A 15,752-nucleotide genomic window follows, 5' to 3' on the forward strand; every position below is an offset into this window, starting at 1 on the left:
TTCAGACCAGAGAGGATAAAGGTCTGGGGACACCTTAGAGCAGCTCCCATTGCCTAAAGGGGCTACAAGAAACCCGGAGAAGGGCTTTTAACAAGAGCATATAGGTATATAGGATAAGGGGGATGGCTTTAAACTAACATAGGGGTGATTTATATTTGATATTAGGAAGAAATTCTGCCCTGTGGGGATGGTGATGCCCTGGCACAGGGTGCCCAGAGAAGCTGTGGCTGCCCCATCCCTGGCAGTGTTCAAGGCCAGGTTGGACACAGGGACTTGGAGCAAGCTGCTCTAGTGGAAGGGGTCCCTGCCTGTGGCAGGGGTTGGAACTGGATGAGCTTTAAGGTCAGACCATTTTGTGATTCTGTAATTCCGTTATGTCACATCTGGAGCCACAGCTGCTTCTCCAGGCAGCCTTTACTTTGTATCTGCATTACACACTGCCGGTCAGAGATGCTGTTTCTTTGACACAAGATATCGTGGATGCTGAGAGCTCCCAGGAGATGGGATGCCTGTGCAGGAGCAGAGCCCACTGAGGGGTAATCAACACCCATCGGTGCCCGTGCTCCCACCATGTGCTGCATCACCTGCTCACAGGCATCCTTTGGCAGCTGCAGCAAGCACTCCGTTGGGCTGCCAGATCCCTGGTGTGGGCCAACATCATCTTTGCTCCTTTCTTAAAGCAAATAGAGTGAACAGTTACAGGCTGAAGCTGAAAACAACCAGCTGGGCAGTTCCTTGGCACTGGTTGTACATCGCTAGCATGGGAAGCAAGATAGATGGGGTTGGGAGCCTAGAGCTTGTCTCAGAGGAAGGGCAGTTTGCTGCAGTCCCGTGGGATGTGAACACCCTGGAGTGGGGTCCCAATAGGTAAATAGTCTCTTGAAATGAGTTTCATTGCCCATTGGCTGCAGATTCTCCACAGTGAGAAACCAGAGGAGAATTTCTCAGAGCAGATAACAAAGGTGCCCAGAAGCCAGGGCTCAGCAGGCAGACTTTAATTCTGGCTCAATGGAAGGGGAATGCAGCTGAGCACTGAGTGCCCAGCAGGTTTTTGACTGTGTTGATGCAACTGTTGATGTCTTCTCCAGCTTTTCAAAGGTTGCTTCTGACTGCTAGAAGCAAACCGGAGATGGAAAGCTGCTTGGGCAGAAGTTAACAAGGAAGAAGTGTGGGGTTTTGAGAGGGAAGCATGTGAACTTCAAGAAAGCATGAGTAATCTATGAGTTTGGGTTTATATCCCTCAGAAAACAAGGGGCAAGGGAAGACATTCAGGGAGTTGCCGGTTTCTTATTGGAATTGGAATAATGGCACATCTGCAGACCATCCCAATGCAGAAATGAGATAGAAAGAATAGCATGAGATCAGCTTGGTCATCTCAAAGACAATAACCAACACGCACTGAAAATATAAATCAGACCAGTCCCTAATACCGGCTGTCAAAAATAACATGAGCATGTGGGGACAGAGCCACAAGGAGCAAGGCTCCGACCATGGGGGAGCACGAGGACAGGCAGCAAGTGGCCTGGGAGATAAGGAAACATCAGCAAGTATGTCAGTGAGCAAGGAGAGAAAAAACGGGTGGCTCTCCTCAGCAAGGAGGAACACGAGCAGCTCGTACAGCTGAAACAGAAGCGAACAGAAGGGTTGGGACTATTCAAGTGAGAAAAGGGGTTCAAAATAAAACCATTCACATTTCACTCAGGCAACTGCTAACACCAGTGACAGGAAAGACCAGGGGAGGAGGAGGAGAGTCAGAAACATGAGGATTTCTGCAAATACCTAGGCCTAATGGAAATGGTGTTTTTGCCATATCATATGAGGTTATCACTGGGAATTTGCGGGGACAGGGAGAGTTTAAAAGACTGGGTGAGGATGAATAAAATGTTGGGATATTATTACACAGCTTGGCTAAATATCTCACAAACCTTGCATGTAATCGAGGTGTTTGTTAGCATCTGGATGGTGAGATGGAAAAGGAAGAGAGCTAATAGGGATTTGTTGAGGGTGATGTTGCCAGGCCAGGCTGACCTCCTTGGTGAGCAGGCGCAGCAAAGCTGGCAATGGCTTTACCTGGATTCCCATGGTGCCTTGACATTCCTGCTGCTGACCCCTTCCCTCCTCACTGGAGGTCCCACCAGCGCCTGGGCTTGCAAGGGCCAATGCAGGAGGAAGGCAGGAACCCAACCCCCAGCTGAGCAGGGGAGATTCCTTAAATGCGCATTTGCACTGCAGGGAGCAGTTTATTGATAGCTTGCAGTGGAGGAAGCAAAATATCCAAAGGAGTTCTGCAAAAGCTTTTGCTGGTTCTATTACCAATCAGTGTTTTGACTTGATAATGAAACAGAGAGAGATTAATAAGATTCTCTATGATGCCTGCATGCAAGGAAGGTCGAATACAGTGTTAGGAATTATCTTAAGAAATTGAAGAGGTGGCCTGAAGAAAATAGGATACGATTGAAAGAATAAAAAACGGTGGGGGAAGGAAAAAGTGCAAAGGTCTTAATGGAAGGAAGCGGAGCAGCTGAGGCAGGGTGGCTAGGTGGCACTGCTGAGGAGCGCTTCCAGCTGGTTTTAGATAAAGCGGAGCAGATCGTCAGCGCTGGGGAAGCAAGCACTGAGAGGGAATGATTTGCTTGCTGTCAGATCTATAGGAAGGGCAACTGCACCAAGGACTGCGACCAGCAAATCCCCCAGGCTCAGAGCTCTGGGTGATGCTCCCCTGGCACATCAGGGCTGACGTGCTGCAGGAAGGTCTTGTGTGCCCTGGGATGCTTGGGACTGTGCCCAGGTTCCACTGCATGGCTCTCAGTTTGGGGGGCTGGGAGGTCCCTTGCAGGTCTGCATTCCCATGCTCCGTCACCCCACTGGTAGGGTGACCCTCACACGAGGCTGTCCTTTCCAGGAAAGTCTTCCAAGTGCTGGAGCAGATTGCCTGGGAATTTGTGGGGTTTTAATCGCTCAGTATTTCATAGAATACAGCTATAAAAAATACTATTGTTGCTGTTTATCCTGCCTTTGGGGAGGAGGATGAACTAGGTGGCCTCTTTGTAGTGCTTCCTAGCTGTATATTTCTGCAGTAGGTTTTTCTTCTTTAAGGTCTGTGTAATATGAGAGACTGTTTTCATTTAAGCTAGAAATATTTCCCTAATATTTGTGAATTAAAACCTGGAAGCATTAACCAGTGCCAACCCTAACAGCTCAAAAGCAAGAAGCAAATAAAAGCAAAGGAACCATCTGTAAAAAAATCTGTAATTATTTTAGGACAATTTGTAATTATTTGAATACTTAGGGTTGTCACTGTTTTCCAAGATCAGGATCCAAATTATTTAAAGGCAATCATACATTGACCTACTCAGTCTTGCAATAGCCTTGTTCCATCTTCAAGGGTGATTTATGTTACTTTTAAGATTCGTTTTAGAGGTCAAGCAAGCTCAGAGGTCCCTGAAGTACTTTGTACTTATTATGTTCATAGGGTCTTAAAGACAGGTTCATAATGCAAATATCTGAAGTCCAAGCTGTGTAGCTGGGTCAATCAGTTATTAACTGTACATAACAAGTGAATTCACCATTTCCACTCAGATCTCATTGGGGACATTTGCCAAACCCCCAAATTAAGGTACTTCTGCCTCCCAGAGAGAATCGTGGTGCAGTGTCCTACCGATTAAGAAGAAATCCTATCTGATGATGTAATTGATATATAATTAATATGTGTCATCTTGGACCTGAGAGGTCCTCATGCATTGACCATGTGGCACTGGTCAAGCTCCAGAAATAGAGGTTTTGCACTGTTCTCTCCAGCTTCTCACTCGCCATGGCTGCAGAAGTGACGATGGATTCGTATTTCTTGGATGCAAAATGCTTGGATTCTTCAAAGCATTAGGAATGGATTCGCAATGCTTTGGATGGGCTGACCAAAGGCAGGGTCCACAACAGGGAAACAGAGTCCTCGGAGGGTGAGCAGAGGCTGAAGAGGGGAACAATGCACAGAAGCCACATCTCTAATGCTGGGGGGACTTCTCTCGATCCCTGAACTTGCTGGGTTCTTCAGCATCACAGTGCAACAGAACCTTTCCATCCATGTGGGATTTAACCAAAGATGGGAGGAGAACCTGTTATAGCAGCCGTGCCACTTTAGATCTCCCTTTTCTTTTGGAATAGGTAAAACTCTCCCAGCAGAACGCAGGGCACCTTATGGCAGGTCCAAGCGCCAGTCGCTGTGCATATTTAACAGATCAGGGGATCTCTTAGAAGGATGTTGTAAAGAAGATTTTTAGCCCATTTTCCGTTTACATTTTGGCAACAGCTGTAACATTTGCAGCAGCAATGGAGCAGATTTTAGCACGTGTGACCTAAAAGCTTTGGAATTCATGACTTTCCTTTGAAGAAAGCTTCACTAAATTGCAGGAAAGCCATCTCTTTTACTCTCTTGGTGATGTTAGCAACAACATCAATACAATAAAGTCTCCTGAAACCTGAAGTCACGGCATACCAACAGTGTGTCCTCAAATGCATTTATAAGCCCTTAGGATGAAGGATCCTGAATTTCATAAAGCCTCCACACATCACTGCAGCTGCAATTATTTCTCCTCAGTGAGAGCCGAGACATTTCATACAGACTGGTTTATTTAAGATTGCCTTTTCAAGAACTGTGAGCTCTGCCTGTGCAGTAAAAGTAGCTCTTTGTGTCCAACCACTTCCACAGAGGCACAGGCTGAACATTATGCTCATGTTATCAGGGCAGCATGTACCAAGCAATGGCATTCATTTGATGCCTCTTTCCTGGCTCCATCTATGACTTTTCTGAGATTGTTTTCTCTCAGGACATCTCTATCTCTGACCATTTGTTGTCCCTCCCATCTTACTCTATGAATTCTTGTAACTGCTATTTAAAATGACGCTTATCAAGCTCCTCACCCCTCTCCTCAAACTCTCCTGCACCAGGATTGTCCCATTTCCCCACTTGACTGGCAGTCCCTGTAACAGGCTTCAACAAGATGTGCAAGACAGAGAACAATCAGGAAACACTCGATATCCCAGTGTCAGCTTGGCAGCTGCTGCTTTTGAAGCCTGGATTATTTTTTCCCTCACAAGCACTAGGCAGTGTTTACAGAGCACAGCACACACGGCATCACTCGAGGGGCCATTTTACATCATTAAACATGAAAAAAAGGAAAAGCAAAACCTACACTATGTATTGACTGATATTTTTTCCTTCAAGTAATTATCAACACGCAATAATAACAACCAAACAGTTACGTGTGCTTGTGTTCTTTCTACAGAGAGAGAAAAATACTCAGGTCTATCCATTCTTACTGTGCTTATTTTCACGTGTCCTTCCCCTTGTACTACTGAGTTCTAAGAATTAGCTGCACATTGACATTTAGCTTTCCTGTACAGGCAAGGTTTTGCTTTGCTTTCTGTTTAAAAGGAAGATGGAGGCCTGATTGCTCAGCCAGCGTTGCTATTTCATTTGGTTATAGAGTATACAAGGAGGAGGTTTGGCCAAAGAATCCTAAGTTAAGTCTAAACACAGCTACTTCTAGAGAGGGTAACTAGGATGTTGCTCTTGGTTCTGTTGTATGTTTATTTATATGTTATTTGGTGATAATGAAAAACAAATGTTAGGAATCTATTCAGTTCTTAAACTTTTATAGACTTATTGTCTTTATTGTCAACCGTGCAACTGTCTCTCAGCCTCCCCCTCCCTCAGACACATGGAAGTGCAGTCGGTGACCAGTGTCAGCTGTGCTCTTACTCATCCTGGCTGGAACAATGATATTCCACACCACATTATACAACCTCCCCGGTACTCATTGCCCCCGACCCCCTAGCTCCCCGCATCACAGGTCACTCAAGCGAGCAGGCAGTGGAGAAGTGTTCCAAGTTATTGTCCTGGAGTGCCAGTTGCAGGATTTGCTGTTGCCAGTGAAAGAGGATATGATCTTTGCCTTGAGGAATATACATGATATAGGACAGACACCCTTTCAGAAAGCCCCAGCGCCTGCCTTGCCCCATGTATCGGTAACACTCGCTCACCACCAGCCCACATGAAAACAGGGAGGAGGGAGCTGCACCATTCAGCTAATGCTTAGCTTGGAGGACCAAGAGGATGGTGCTCCTCTCCTCTGCCCATTGCCAGATGATGACAGGGGTTTTCCCAGGCTCCAGCATTTCTGGTGCAGCCCCACCAAGGAACATGGTTCTGGGTTTGGTGCTCCTCAGGGGAACCTGCAGAGCCACTGTCCAGGTAGGAGACCCCTGAAACACAACCCTTCCCACCTAAACCAAAATGCAACTGCCCTCAGAGCAGACACAGATGGGTCTTGCAGAATGCTTTGCCCATAGTGGGGCTCAGGCTGTGGCCCATCTGCAAATTATTTCAGTCACCTTCATAGAACCCCAGCCTGGTTTGGGTTGAAGGGACCTTAAAGCTCACCCAGCTCCAACCCCTGCCATGGGCAGGGACCCCTTCCACTGGAGCAGCTTGCTCCAAGCCCCTGTGTCCAACCTGGCCTTGAACACTGCCAGGGATGGAGCAGCCACAGCTTCTCTGGGCACCCTGTGCCAGCGCCTCAGCACCCTCACTTTATATTTGTCTCTGTTAATGCACTGCACAAATTACCTCTTTGGAGAAGCAGCCCTGATTAAATTATCACTCACAGAAATTACATCTTTAAAACAAGAGAAGCAGAAGCCAAAGAGGCTGAAAATACACACACACCATAAACCTCAGATAAGGGTTTTCCAGGACATCTCACATCAGGTTTCCCTCTATGTGGAAGAGACACTATGGTCATCAAACAAGCATTTCAACCTGTGTATAGGGAAAGCCTATGCCAAAATACAGTACAACGTCAGCTAATTCTAAGTGACATAAGCTCAATCTCTGTGAAGTACACGAGCTCAAGTACTGCCCTGTGCTCACATCGCTCTTTGCTGATACAACCCAGTCTAAAGGTTCTTCTCAGCCCAGCTGAGCCACACTGCACTGGCCCTGCAACCCCATCCTATTGCTCCACATACCTGATGGTTTGGTCCTTACTGGACTAAACCCACATGCTTTCTGCACCTCCAAGGAAAGCCACAGACTCTTCTTGAACTGCTGCAGTTTCTCGGGGTATTTCTAGATGTCCATCAGGACAGTGGCTGTGGCACGGCTCTTACCAAGGTTTGGTTTGGGGTGCTCCCTGGGACTGACCAATGCCCCATCTCCCCACTGCTGATCCTTTTTCATGGAGCAGGGGCTCACAGGGTTGATGGCCTCACATGTAGCCAGCTCATGAAGCACCATCACTTGTTACAAGGGAAGCGCTGTGGGCTTCAGGGTGTCTCCTAGCCTGTTTGCCCTCCAGATCCATCCCTTAAGCCACCAGCCCCAGGTCCCTGCAAGGAGCGCTCATTCTGTCCTTCCTCAAGTGTATCTGGCCTGCAGCTTCCATATCTGTGACATGTTGTGTGTATGTACTCATGGTGCTTCATTATTAGCATTAAAAAGCCCAGGGTCTTGAGGAGGCCTTAGCCCTGTCCTTCTTAAGGCAGCTTTCATTCTGGTACAGTAACACAGCACATATCTCTGGTCACAGCTGCACAGATGATTTCAGCTGCCGTGTGCAGCTCCTCCAGGCTAAGCATTAAAAAATATAAATAAATAAAAACTGAATATTATCGAAGGAAAACGAAAACCAGGATGAAAACCAGCCAGAGTGCAGTGGGTTTTGGTAGCACAGTGACCAGCATGTCCTTGTGCCTGATGCACACAGCTGCACACACAAATACACTGCCTCTCAGCAGCGTTGCCTTGACAGCCAGTGCAAAGCACGGTGCCAGATGTGGAGGCACTGAGATAGGGGAGTGAAGCCCCCCTGTCCCCCACATTCCTGAAGACCCCCTGTTCCTCTCTGCCCACCAAAGCTGTCTGTGCTGAGGAGCCAGCGGGGAGGAGAGTCAATAGCAATTGGGAGCCAGAGAGTAGGGTCTTCCCACATAATTCTGAGCTAAACTTGAACTAAGCATCTTGGGGTTGGTCACGGTGAAGAGCTGAAGCCCTAGCTTTGAAAAGGGTAAATCTGAGGAATTTGTATCAAAGCAGGAGCAGTCATAAGGAGGACATATGGAATTGTCTTTTTCAGCTCACTTAAGTTACTGGAAACCGAACAGCAGAGGCCCTGATCCGTCTAGAGGACCTCTTTGCAAGTGGCTTTGTTTCCAGGTGACCTGGGATTTCAGTGATTTGCAGCCTCGAGACTGTTAATATTCCATGACAGCAATAACCAGGGGAAGGAAAATGCAATTGTTTGTTCTTAGATGCATGCCAGCCGTTGCAGATTGAGGTGAGGAGAAAGATCACAGGGCTCAGACATAACATCCTATACTAACACAGCCTTAAACCAGCAATTTCCTCTGTGGAGCCCATGTCAGATCAAGGCTTGATAAAGTACCGTGTCTGAGCATAGGTTAGGGGATTTGGGAAGGGGCAGAAGCCTTTTGTTATGGTATGGAATAGTAAAAATTAAATTGCTTATTACAAAGGCACATTTCAATCGGCAAACAGATACGGCCCTAATGAGTGCCATTTGCCTTCATCTCTTCTTACAGGGCCAGGAGTCACGGCTCCACCAGCTCTGGATTGCTAGCTTGGGGAAGTGCTGCATTTCTAGGCGAGACCAGCCAATTGTAAACTTGTGTGTTTCATCTCAGAATAAAAAATTATGATTGAAAAATAGCAAACCATGTAATTTTTGAAAGAATTAATTCATTTGTGATTCGAAATAACATACTTTTGGATGTGCCGGCCAGCTTCTCTGGATCAACTGGATGAAGGTATCTGCTTTATTTCAAAGTGATCTGAAGAGGCAGGACTTGACAGCTCTTTGTGGAAATCTTTCCTATCTCCTTTGTATATCTAAATTACATTTATTGATATACAATGTTGACATTTTTGTAATACTTCTGAATCTCATAACCTTCTGTTTCAAATTCACAGTCTTCTACTTCTTAAGCTATTATTATTTTTACCAGTCCCAAGGGTGTGCTAGAGTCTCTTTGGTACAAATTAGAAAGGCTTTCATGAAAAACTTACAGTTTACATAAAAGAGGTTCTCTCTTTGGCTTCCTAACTCCACCATCCCTAATGCCAAAGTAGTGACAGCTTCTAGCATAGACTCACCCAAAACGGGTCTCCACGGCATCTGGTGTTTTAGCACTGATGCTAGCCTTGTTCACAGCTAGGCTCAGAGGAGCTGAAATGGTGCTAGAAACAGCAGCAATGTTCCCCAAGAGGGAAAAAAAAGCCAAATGTTGACAAGCTTGTGAATATAAACATGTCAGGGCTCTTCTGACAGCAAGACTTTGCTCCAAGCTAGTTGCAGGCTTACCTGGAGCTTTACTGTAGGCTGGTGGTTAACCTGGGCTTAGCACCAAGTGAGGGAGAGGCGGATTTGGGGAAGACTGAGTACCAACGGATTTTGCAAGGAACAAAAACTGGGGTAGAATGATCCCTGTGTAGATAAACTGTGGGGCAACACCAGTGAGTTTTGGAGCAAAGATCAAGTCGCATGCAAAAAGGCTGAATGATAGAGAGGAGGGTGGTGGAAGAAACCAAAGAAGACTGGAGGAAGAGTGTGAAAACTTGCTAGAGCAAGCCTTGGAAAACATGACAGATCAAGTGTGAAGGGTAGCTAGGAAGCCCAAAAGAGACAGAGGATATAACCCTAATTATCACACCCATGGGACTAATTTTGTGTTAGTAACGTGAACAAGACAGGCAGAGAAAAGGAAATCAGGGTGTAAATGATGTGATGTGCCACAGGTAATACAAAGATAACCTCTCCCTTATGTGGCATTGCATTGCATCAGTTTCTGAGACTTGGTTCAGGGCACTTGTTTTGACGTTTCCTTGTTAAGAAGAGGAAGTCTGATGTAACTTGACATGCCCTGGATATATCAGGTCTGTGATCTTCGCTTGCACTTAACACTTCTCTCTTCAAAGTAAAACCAGATCCTTCACCCTTTTCCTTACAGGAAGCTGGCCAAAAGGCAGTGCAAGGGATGGATCAGTACTGGAGAGAATGAGATGAACAAACTTGGTGTTCTGGACGTGCCATGTCTGTGTTGCTCCCCTAACACAACACCAGTTCACCTCCAGAATCTCCTGCAGACCCTCACCTCACCAGCAGAAGACTCTCAATTACTCACACCAGAAGCAACTTTTCTGGATGTACAACTGATTTTGTAACGGGCGAGATGTTTGTGGAGGAGGACAGAAACAGAACACTGATCTGAGATGTCATGACTGGAACACGGCTGCAAGGAGACTGACTCCTTGTGGCCCAAGGAAAGCAGGGGGCTTAACAGCGAATAAACAACAGCAGGCTTCTTTCTGGATAATACACTTGGATTGGATATAATGCTAAGCACATCCCACACTCCAGATCTATTTTCTCATTAGGGCAACAGGAGCATTGCATCCAGTCCTTCCCAATCTCAGCCCACAACATCCAGCCTAACCTCACCAAGCCTCTCCTGCCACTATTGAAAGAGAAGTCCCCGACGATGGGACCTGCACATTCCTGCTGACCACCACTAACTTTTCCCTGCAGCAGGACATCTGCCCTTCTGTAGAAGGGGAACACAACAGCCAAGGCCACCCACTCCCAGGGATTCACTCTGAGGCTTTTGAAACTCTTTTCAGAATACTGGGACCTACAGGTTCACCCAATGTGGTTTTATTAACAGGGCTTCCGGATGAGCTCAGGGCAAGCTCATGAGAGCGGATGATTATCCAAGTCCCATACAGCACCAGCACACCTTCTCCTGTGCCTGACCCTCTGCCTTGAAATATACATCTCTCTATATTTGTACATTTATCTCTGTATATTTGTATAGATATAGATGAAAGAAATAAAAAGAACTTCCACTGCTTTCACGTGAAGGCAGAAAAACCTCTTCTCAGGCCTTTCTTGTCAAGGGGTTTGACTTGAGTACAATTAAATCTGAATTAATAAAGACACTGATGTTTTCAATGGAAGAAACACATCACTATGACCTTGATCTTCCTCAGCTACTAAACCAGACCTAACAGGATTACACAGACCCTTGTGCAGTGTCAAGGCCATGATCCAAAGTGGAGAGACCAGGAAAAAGAGAAAAAGAAGTCACATAGTAAAACCCAGCTGGATCACAGCCTTTAATGTATAAACCCATATAAACCCACCTCTAACACCCCATCCAGGCAACTCCTGCTCTGCTATGCCAAGGGGGTTGCTGATGAAAAATGAACTGTAAGATCCTACTCAATGCAAATCTTAGACAAAAAGAAGTGATCAAAGAAGTCCTCCAGGCAAAAAAATGGGGAGAAATATGATCATTCATAGTTTCTTCAACTCTGAACTACAAGATTTTCATGAGTTTTCCGAGGTGGCATCGCAGTAACTTCCCAGCCACAAAATCCAACAAAATAATACTTGTTTGATCACACACAAATAAATTAAGAACTCCTCACCAACATCAGGGCATTTCAGTTTGAATGTATCCAGAACATAAAGACTTTGAAAGGCCTAGAAATATCCTTGAGCTTCATGCACTGCCTGAAACTGCATCGTTACGATCAAGAGTTGAAAGGACAATAGAACACAGGCTCTCTTCAGTCTTCCATGTTCAAATGCTGCTGTGAAAAACAAGGCCCTCGAGCACATTTTTAGATTCATGGTAAAAAAGTTGCCTAATTTTGTAAGTCCCAAGTACTCCTCTGCCCAGGGAAGACTGAGAAACTCATGGAGCTCTGACATTGCTCAGAAACACAATCACACAGAGTGTTTTCTAGATGCACATGCTTGAAAAATGGTACCTTTTCCTTGTTTGATAAACCAGAATGCAGAACCTTGTATGTCATCTTTTAAGCTATATAAATAAACATAGGAACAAAGGGAATTCCTAGCTCGCATCCAGAAGAGATGGTGTTAGAAATCCCAACCCCACACAGATTTCAGTGCCTGGGGAGTCCCATCTTGTACCTCAAAGCATTTCCAAGCCTGGAGTTTCATTTAGGTCTGCAGCTCTTTGTGTTGTTTTCTCAGGGGTGCAGCATTTTCCATGCTCTTTCCAGCAGTAATATTTTTTACATTGCCCATTTCAGCTTTTATGGAGCCAAAAGGCAAATTTACAGCTGAGAAATTTCTCTCTCATTCCATCTTTGATGTCTGCAGGCCTATAGCCATAAAAATGTATATCTGCTTAATTCGCATCAACTTCAGACCCCTGCTAATGAAATCCCTGGGCACTGACATGTTCCTGAGTGGATTTTCAGCTGCTGCACCAGTTCAGGCACCTTGTGGCCACCGAGACCCTTCCCTGTGCTTTACCTGATGCTCACTGTGAGCTCCCCAGGCTGGGCAGTCGTGAGCCTTCTTGCTCCCTTCTGCAGCACCATTAATCTTGAGGTCTTTTATATGGTAGCCAAGCCCCAACACACACCTTTTTCAGGGCATCTGGGAGGTGGGGAGATGGCTCATGCTTTTATGGTACCTCTCTTCTTGGAAAGGCAGTGACTGGGGACAGGGATGCTTGGGGACTGAGAAATCATGAGAGGCTTGAAAACCTGAAGAGCACGGGTGAGGGATGTGTGTCTGGTGACAAGACACAGGGCATCAAAAGGAATTTTCAAGAACAAGTAGCATCTCAAGCATGCAGCACGGCACTCCAGCAGTCACTGCCACGGGACAGGGATACCAGGGTCTGAAAATGCAGCTGTACCAAAACAACAGTTGAACATCAACCCAGAGCTGTTACACAAAGAGATACCAGCAAATCCCTTGCAATTGACTCAGAAATCCCATTAATGCGTGCTGATGTATGGATATTTCAGGAGCAGCACTGCTGTATGCTTGCCCTGCTTTCACAGGGCTTCCCTAAACCTCTGCCACAGCACGTCCCACACCTGATCCCAGCCACACCAGTGTTCATTTCCTGTGCGCTCAGTAAGCATCTTAAGCTCTCACCCTTAGGCTGTGTTACCTGTACCAAGCCAGGGACTCAAACTCTTAATCTCCAACAGTAGTTCCATTTTGAAAGGCTTCATATTAAGCAGCTACCACGTACCCAGTGTGGCAGAGATCCCAGCAAGTGCTGCCTCATCACTGCAGCAGGAGAGTGATAGGAATGAGCAATGGCACAGGGCTTGCTGGGACCTGTCCTGCCAGCAGCGCTCCCAAAGGACAAAGCAAACCCAAACACGTTCCCTGAGCAGCTTGGTGCTGTATTCTGAGAGTATTTAACAGCTCAAGACTCCTGCAGAACTCTAATAGTTTCTAGAACTCAGCTGAGGCCCCGAGCTGCTCAAATTTGGGCAGTTCAGAACACACCCACAAGGAACCACTATTGAAAGTACATTTAAAGCAAGCGGGATGGGGTGGTGCAGACCTTAGGAAACGGCTGAGTTGGATTTAATTGCTTGCAGCAATGTGCTAACCTGAGACACCTGAGTGCTGTTCTAGAGATAGCCTCTGCTGTGTGCCTTTCTGTTTGTCTGTGGGGCTAAGCATCATCCCCTCTATGCAGATAACCATCCCCTCATTTCTGTTAGCTGGCCATCATGCTTCTATGTTAGAGTTCATGTTCACGTTTTGTCCTGGAAACCATCTTGGCTTTGCCTTGGTTTTACCCTTTGGCAGTACCAGAACATGGTACTCCCTGAAAATCAAAACACTGGGTTGGCAAACACCGGGACAAATGGATTTTAGAACAAAGAACCCCACTGTCATTGATTTGCATCAACAGTGCTCCTGTACATATACATATATATTCTCCCTGTCTGAGCCACAAAAGAAACTTGTCTCCCATGGAGACGATTCAATCCTCTTTGGGCAGAGGTGAACAAGGATCCTCATGGGAGGCCAGGAGACACTTCTTTAGTCCTAGAGGTGGTACATCCCACTCATCGTCTCCTCACCCAGCCCCTCATTCAGTTACACACCAGGCACCCACTCCCCAGCCATGCTCTCCCCCCTGCACCCACCACTCTCCTGGTTTTACAGCAGAGCCGGTGCCTCCCCTCGCATTTGCCCTCTGCACCAATCTGCTCTTTATAAAAATGACTTCTATCGCTGTCCAATTTCATCCCTTTTTTTGTGCTTTCTTTTCATCTTCTTTACAAACTGTGAGTTTCCAGCTCGGGGTAGGAATGGCCAAAGTGTAACTTTGGAGTTTTATTACATGGCCTTTTGCAGCCTGGCATGCAGCATTCAATTTGGAGCGGAGTGTCCTAGCTCTGTTGCATGCCGAGATCTGTTGTCCAGATGAATTAATTCCAGATTATATGTGGGTGTGGACTTCAGCTGGGCAAAATTTGGATACCCTGGTTTAGTCATTATTCTCTGATGAATCTCTTGGTGACAGTCTTTGCCCCTATTGTTCTGAGGTGAGCCCCATGGCAAGAAATGTGAAGGCAAGAAACAAAAGAATATAAAGAAAGGTTACGAAATCAGATTCAGTAAGGCAGGGTTATTGTCCCTCCATTCTGCCTCTTCTGTCCTCCATTTGAGATTGGATTTTGCAGGCAAAAAGCACCCGTAGGACAGACAGACAGAGCGGGTTTGAAGGGCAGGTTCTGGTGGGGAGCCGGCACCCGAGCCAAGCCACCACATCACCCCAGCCAGTGAGCACCACGCTGGGACCTGCACGGCCCCAGTTAAACCACAGAGAAAGGGAGGAGGAAGTTATCATCAATTCTTAACATTTTATTTCTTTACTGGGTTAAACAAGGAGCGGAGAAAACCTCTGCCCCAAAATACAACAGAACTGAAAGCATTACAGGTACAGAGACTATTGAACACAGAGAGTAGTAGGATAATATTTTTAATACAACTGAATTATAGCATGGTTTTTGTGTTTTTGTTTGGGTTTTTTTTTTTTTGTCAAACCATTTTGGAAAAGAAATGTAATAGGAACTAGTGCAAAAAAGTTCTAAACATGAAGCACAGTGTATAAAATGGCATAAGAAAACTGTCCCCTCGAGGACACAGTCACTTTCTTATGACAGAGGGGAGAAAGAGAAACAGAAGGGGGGTGGGAACAGAGAGGGAGGGTTCAGGAGGCAGAGGAAGAAAGCTGGAAAGAAAGAGAAACCGGGCAGGGGGATTAGAAAGAATATTTTGACTTCAGCAGTATGGTTTGTTTTTTGTTTTGTTTTCACCTCGCCACCACGTTCTGTAAAAGGGCCTTTTGTTTTGTAGGTCTGAGCTCTGTAACCACCGACATGTCACAAGCACTTGAGAAGGGTTCGGTCACGAGCAGCCTGGTCCCCTACAGGCAAAGCTGCCCCGGTAGTGGGTGGGCTCTGGGCCCCACCGAGGTCCCCCCGTGGCAGAGGGGCAGAGGGACCTTGCCACGGCTGCCAGGAGCAGCATCTCCCGCGCTCGGGGTGGAGAAGGGCAAGAGGGCAAGGACACTTTCCTTGGGGGTTCTTCCGAACTCTCCCTCACACCGGGTCCTCTTGAACCGCGGCTTTTCCTGCTTCGCGCCATTCCGGCCCGTTGACTTGCTTCCAAATTTAAACTCCCATAAGCACACAGGAGCATCACCAGGTTTGAAGGCATCCCAGAACTGTGATGTCCGAGCGTATCGGAGGCTAGAAGATTCACTCTGCATTTGTTTGGGTTTGGGAAAGAAAACAGAGGTTGGTTAGAGGGATGGCTGGGGGCTCCTACCACTGGCTGAGCTCCTAGAGAAGAGAGGATGCTTCCTCCTGGGTAGCAGCA

At 46.5% G+C, this 15,752-nt stretch overlaps 1 protein-coding gene across 2 annotated transcripts in view; it reads right to left on the minus strand.

Moving 5' to 3' along the window:
• NALF2 (NALCN channel auxiliary factor 2) overlaps positions 1-15,752 on the minus strand; it is an 86,708-nt gene that overhangs the window by 43,186 nt on the left and 27,770 nt on the right. Inside the window, exon 4 of one of the 2 annotated variants that reach the window (XM_061361961.1) lies at positions 14,712-15,636. The exons of the other annotated variant lie outside the window; for it this stretch is intronic. The gene's annotated coding sequence lies outside the window, so the exon portion shown is untranslated. Of the gene's footprint in view, positions 1-14,711; positions 15,637-15,752 lie in introns of those variants that run through there. 2 annotated transcript variants of the gene reach the window in all.

The sequence above is a fragment of the Neopsephotus bourkii genome, unplaced genomic scaffold, assembly GCF_033783945.1.
Source record: "Neopsephotus bourkii isolate Nb327-2 ecotype Australia unplaced genomic scaffold, CSIRO-AGI_Nbou_v1 NB_1067, whole genome shotgun sequence".
Taxonomy (NCBI): domain Eukaryota; kingdom Metazoa; phylum Chordata; class Aves; order Psittaciformes; family Psittacidae; genus Neopsephotus; species Neopsephotus bourkii.